Here is a 6546-nt window from a genome sequence, read left to right on the forward strand (position 1 = left end):
ATCTATTTCTGCTTTATTGACTATGCCAAAGCCTTTGACTGTGTGGATCACAATAAACTGTGGAAAATTCTGAAAGAGATGGGAATACCAGACCACCTGACCCGCCTCTTGAGAAATGTGTATGCAGGTCAGGAAGCAACAGTTAGAACTGGACATGGAACAACAGACTGGTTCCAAATAGGAAAAGGAGTACGTCAAGGTTGTATATTGTCACCCTGCTTATTTAACTTATATGCAGAGTACATCATGAGAAACGCTGGACTGCAGGAAGCACAAGCTGGAATCAAGATTGCTGGGAGAAATATCAGTAACCTCAGATATGCAGATGACACCACCCTTATGGTAGAAAGTGAAGAGGAACTAAAAAGCCTCTAGATGAAAGTGAAAGTGGAGAGTGAAAAAGTTGGCTTAAAGCTCAACATTCAGAAAACGATGATCATGGCATTCGGTCCCATCACTTCATGGGAAATAGATGGGGAAACAGTGGAAACAGTGTCAGACTTTATTTTTTGGGGCTCCAAAATCACTGCAGATGGTGGCTGCAGCCATGAAATTAAGACGATTACTCCCTGGAAGCAAAGTTATGACCAACCTGGACAGCGTATTCAAAAGCAGACACATTACTTTGCCAACAAAGGTCCGTCTAGTCATGGCTATGGTTTTTCCAGTGGTCATGTATGGATTTGAGAGTTGGACTGTGGAGAAGGCTGAGCATCGAAAAATTGATGCTTTTGAACTGTGGTGTTGGAGAAGAATCTTGAGAGTCCCTTGGACTGCAAGGAGATCCAACCAGGCCATTCTGAAGGAGATCAGCCCTGGGATTTCTTTGGAAGGAATGATACTAAAGCTGAAACTCCAGTACTTTGGCCACCTCATGTGAAGAGTTGACTCACTGGAAAAGACTCTGATGCTGGGAGGGATTGGGGGCAGGAGGAGAAGGGGACGACAGAGGATGAGATGGCTGGATGGCATCACTGACTCGATGGACGTGAGTCTGAGTGAACTCCAGGAGTTGGTGATGGACAGGGAGGCCTGGCATGCTGCGATTCATGGGGTCGCAGAGTTGGACACGACTGAGCGACTCGATTGAACTGAACTGAACTGAACAGCAAGAGCCTGCCTGGTAGGCTATAGTCCATAGGGTTGCTAAGAGTCGGACACGACTGAGCGACTTCACTTTCATGCATTGGAGAAGAAATGGCAACCCACTCCAGTGTTCTTGCCTGGAGAATCCCAGGGATGGGGGAGCCTGTTGGGCTGCCGTCTATGGGGTCGCACAGAGTCGGACATGACTGCCACGACTCAGCAGCAGCAGCAACAGCAAGAGCAGAGAAGGCGAAGGCACCCCTCTCCAGTACTCTTGCCTGGAAAATCCCATGGGCGGAGGAGCCTGGTAGGCTGCAGTCCATGGGGTAGAGAAGAGTCGGACATGACTGAGCAACTTAGCAGCAACAGCAAGAGCAATCAGACAGTAAATACGCTATTTTCCTAAGCCATAAATGTACACACACATACAATAGACACTATCTCATCAAGTTACCCAAATTCTTTTCTATGTGATAAAGGAAGAACCAGTTCATGGCAATATTTTGTTTCATTTAGGTTTTGTAAAAAATTATGAAAAAATTATGCTAAAGTTATAAAAATCTTAAGCATTCTTTTTTCTGGTTGTGGACTATATGCCAACTGTGGTTAACCTGGAAAACATAAATTACACGAAATAAAAATTTATAAACCCAGTGCTTCTACAAGTATCATTTTTAATGGCTGTATGGCATTTTTTTTGCAAGGATGTTCTATATTCAATGTGCAGCACTTCCCCATGATTGAATATTAAAGTTTCTGGGTTTTTACTATTTTACCAATATTACTGTGATAGACATTTCAGTGCAGAAATCCTGGCGCAGTTTATGTTTTTCATCATTTCTTATAGATTCCAAACAGTGAAATTCCTGGGTCAATGAGTAAATGCATTATCAGAGAACTTGATAAAACACTGACAAATTACTTTCAAGAGTCATACCAAAGTGTTGCCTTTTCCATTGTACCTCACCACCACCTTTGCCTATTGTTGCTGAAGAAGAGATTAAAATTATATCTTTGGTAATGCGACAAACTCCGAAGGATTCCAGTTTTTAATTAGCATTTATTCATTAGTGAAAATGAATCATCTTTCCCCAAGCCTGATCAAACACTGCTGACAAGCATAGGTGTGTGGTTTAACCATGGAAGGCTGATGGCATTTTGCTCTCTGATTTGTGTAAATACTGCAAATACTGATCTCTTATAATTGATACTAACTTTGAATCCTTCTTCAAATCTTTAGCCAGATTTTTATAATACTTCTATCCTATACCTCTCCATGCCCCGTAAAGACAGTATGAACTTACGTAGTTGTCAACACCCACCAAGTATTCAGATCATCCCTTATCAAAATTGGGCTATACAATAGGTAAAAGGCGCTTTCTCCTAAGAATCAGTGCCTTCATTTGACTCAGGTACAAAGGACCTCTGCTTCCCAAAAGACAGAGTATTCTTTTCTTTCAGAGAAGCATGTGTGGGCAGGAGAGGGGACAGAGACTATACTGAAAATCACATCCTAAAACACCAGAGAGATGGCGGCAGCTGTTTTTCTGTAAAGCTGTCCCCTCCAAATCACCCCAAGTGGGAGTCTAGGCAAATCGAGTATCCCCAAGAAGCTGGGCTTCTTCCTCCTACCTGCCCCCTACTCTGGTAGGATAGCTTTGGGAGGGGATCAGAAGTGCACCAAACTCCTGAGATGGAACCGTGAGGGATGGGGCAGAGGGACTCTGCTCACTCTGGCTCCCCAGAGAAGTGTGACACACCAATCTCACTTCAGGGTCAGGAAAGAGCCTGCCCTGACCCAAGAGGTCACAGCTGCCTGGATCGGGCCTGTAGGCCGCCTGGGCCTGCAGCCTGAGGTCATCTCTAGGGAGCAAACTGCAGGGCCCTGGATGGGAAAGCAGGCCAGGCTGTGGGCACAGTGTGGTCAGTAACATTCAGTATTTAGACTGGTGGTTCTCAACCTGGGGACAGTGCCCCCCTAGGGAACACGTGGCAATGTGTGAGGACATTTCTGGCTGTCACACTTTAGGACAGCAAGGACTACAACTAGCTTCTAGTGGGGAAAGGCCAGAGACGCTGCTACACAAACCACAATGCACCCGACTGACCGAGACCACCCAACAAAATACGATGCAGCCCAAGGCATCAACAGAGCAAAAACTGAGAAACCCCAACTTAGAGTATGTCTGCAGGCCTGCACTGGTATTCTTTGTCTCAGGCCTGGCAAGTATTTCAGACAGGTCTGCTAAGAATCTAATCATAAACTATAAAACCTTTCAGAACAGTTTTTATGGGGGAAAAAGTTATTTCAAGTTATCGTATCTAAGAAGCACTGCTCTGACTCCAGTTCGAATTCCCTCTTTTAGTCAATACTGACCAAGTACCTGTGACGTGATCAGGCAGAGTGCTAAGCAGAAGAGACCGTGTTGAAAGAAACTGATAGGATCTGACAGCAGGTTCCACTCCTGCTGCACCCGGAGCAGAGCGCTGCAGTCACAGGCATCCGGCTCCATGCCCAGCTCCACACTCACTGTCATCAGGCTGTACTTGACTTCCCTGAACCAATCTCTTCGTTTCTGTAACTGGTTACATAGGACCTTCCTCAATGTGGGAGACAATTAAATAAGATCATTCCTATAAAGCACAAAGTATATTGCCTGGTATACAATCAACACTCCATAAATAATTTGTTACTAAGAGCAAATTCTAAGTTTTTGTAAAGTAACCAGTAAGTTGGAAACTGCTAACATGCCTACAAAACAGCCACTTCCTGTGAATGTGACAGCTGGAAGACAATTTTAGTCACGTTAGTTGCACAGCGTATTAAATCTTGCAAATTCTGGCTCCTTCCTCCTTCTCCAGTCTCATCTCCCACCACATATATTATCTTCAATGCAGCCCCACGTCCCCATGAGTGGGGACAGATGACTTCTGGTAGTAACCCAAACAGTGTTGGGACAAAGGTCACTGTGAGAAAGAGAACTCTTCAGCTGTAACTCTGACAATATATATAGGTGCTGGGTGGGAGAGAGAGAGAAGGGGGTGAGGGGCAGGCAAGGGAGAGCGAAGGAACAGACAGAATGCTCACACGTGCAGGTCAAGTCTGCTTATGTTTCTAAACAAAAACACTTCAAACAGCATTCATCCCTCACATCACAATTCATCTATATTCTGCAGTTATTTCATAAGAATGGATTGAAAAATAAGTCAAATATAATTAACCTCATCAATGGGAAAAAACCAAACATAGATGGACCACATTACCACAGCCTAATGTATGCGGCCAAATATCAATGCCAATCTAAACGAGAAAAGAACACATCAACCACAAATAATCACTGAAAGCACAGCAAAAAATGATTAAGATGCAGTTTCCCTTAGCCAATATACAACAGGTTTTCATATATAAAACAAGAGCACATTCAATCAGACATTTTACTGAACTGTTTCAAGACAAGTTATCTGTCAGCTAAGGGGTCCCTTTCATGTAAGTAGTTTACTAAAAACCTTATGTCTACACTTATATAACCAAGAATCTACCTAGCATACCCCTGGGATCCCCAGTATTCTTCCCTCAGATTCCGGCGACAAGACAGAAGCAAAGACGAAACTGTAAGTATTTTTATAAGTTCACATATCTGATGTAAATTTTGGCCAAGACCATTTTTGCCTTAGTGTAACTCCAAGGAATATTTTTTGAAAAGATAAACTATTATCAGCTTAGCTATGGAAAAACAAACATTATCTATGCTCACTGTGATTATGGATAGGAACCCTAACCCCAACCCAACCCCCAGATCTGTGTTCAAGCCCTGGTTCTACTCCACCTGACTCTAAGCAAGTTACTGAAACTCACTGAGTCTCAGTCTCCTGATACACAAAACAAATAAATAAAACGACTGGAATTAAGAAGCTTTAACATGTCTTCACTCAAACTCTGATTCAGAATTTGGAAAATCTTCACAATCAAAATGTTTCTTAATGGTCCTTGGAGTGGAGGAGGATGAAATAAAGGCCTTTAGAAAAACGACGTGACAAATTACAGGGTTGCAGGTTTGAAGAGATCGCTTAGGGAGACAGTCTTGAAATCTGTGCTTAGTGACCATTGCAAACGACTGCCTGAATAGAGTGACATGACCACAGAATTGTTCCTGTGCTGCAGTCACTTCCTATCAGACACCCTTCCAGGTAGCTGCTTTCTGAAAAAGACCTTTTTGGATCTTCTAAATAACTCCAGTGACGTGACTGCTAACATTCATGAGACACGCTGTCACTCTGCCTTCATGGGTGTGCCATGCTCCACTAGATTCTACTCACCGATTCCAGTTTCAACGACTGAGAGAATCAACATTCCAAGTAAGCAACAAAATAGCAGGAAGAGAAAAATTCTATGACTTGGAATTATAGAGTCTGAAAAAACCCTGGTGATCATCTCCAACACCTTCATTTTACAGAAAACCATTAGATTTATTTCACTAAACCCTTAAGGATTAACTAGCTAAGCATATACACGAGCCTCTTAACTTGCCTGACACCAAAAAGAAAAACACATTCGTTTATTGGGGTGGGTAGGTGTTCCTAAAAAAAAAATCCCTAAACAAAATAATGATTTTGCAAAAATTACTTATTCTACATGCAGAATTTCTGAGAGGTACTAATGTTCATTGCACTATCCCAGCGATTTTGGTGGTTCTGGTCACAAAAAGAGAAAACAGCAATTACAAACACAACTGACTTCACATGGGTACCACCAATCAGTATCATACTTTGAAGCAATCACAGAAACCGTACCATAATAAATATTAACAGTGACAGACAACTCAAGTAGTTCACTTTCTTCCAATCAGGTCATGAATATTGTATTCTTAACTATGCAAAGTACACCATGGCGCATCCTTGTGTCATTTTGCATTGTATATCATACAACTAAGAAAACAAACAGGACTGGAAAAGGTCAGTTTTCATTCCAATCCCAAAGAAAGGCAATGCCAAAGAATGCTCAAACTACCGCACAATTGCACTCACCTCATACGCTAGTAAAGTAATGCTCAAAATTCTCCAAGCCAGGCTTCAGCAATACGTGAACCATGAACTTCCTGATGTTCAAGCTGGTTTTAGAAAAGGAAGAGGAACCAGAGATCAAATTGCCAACATCCGCTGGATCATGGAAAAAGCAAGAGAGCTCCAGAAAAACATCTATTTCTGCTTTATTGACTATGCCAAAGCCTTTGACTGTGTGGATCACAATAAACTGTGGAAAATTCTGAAAGAGATGGGAATACCAGACCAACTGACCTGCCTCTTGAGAAATCTGTATGCAGGTCAGGAAGCAACAGTTAGAACTGGACATGGAACAACAGACTGGTTCCAAATAGGAAAAGGAGTACGTCAAGGTTGTATATTGTCACCCTGCTTATTTAAATTATATGCAGAGTACATCATGAGAAACGCTGGACTGCA

At 42.5% G+C, this 6546-nt stretch overlaps 1 protein-coding gene across 2 annotated transcripts in view; it reads right to left on the bottom strand.

Annotated features, from left to right (window-relative positions):
- Window positions 1-6546, bottom strand: part of EFR3A (EFR3 homolog A (S. cerevisiae)) — a 74677-nt gene that overhangs the window by 64836 nt on the left and 3295 nt on the right. The window contains exon 1 of one of the 2 annotated variants that reach the window (XM_010844316.1): window positions 6112-6130. The exons of the other annotated variant lie outside the window; for it this stretch is intronic. The gene's annotated coding sequence lies outside the window, so the exon portion shown is untranslated. Of the gene's footprint in view, window positions 1-6111; window positions 6131-6546 lie in introns of those variants that run through there. 2 annotated transcript variants of the gene reach the window in all.

Source organism: Bison bison, unplaced genomic scaffold (genome assembly GCF_000754665.1).
Source record: "Bison bison bison isolate TAMUID 2011002044 unplaced genomic scaffold, Bison_UMD1.0 scf7180017864199, whole genome shotgun sequence".
Classification (NCBI taxonomy): Eukaryota; Metazoa; Chordata; class Mammalia; order Artiodactyla; family Bovidae; genus Bison; species Bison bison.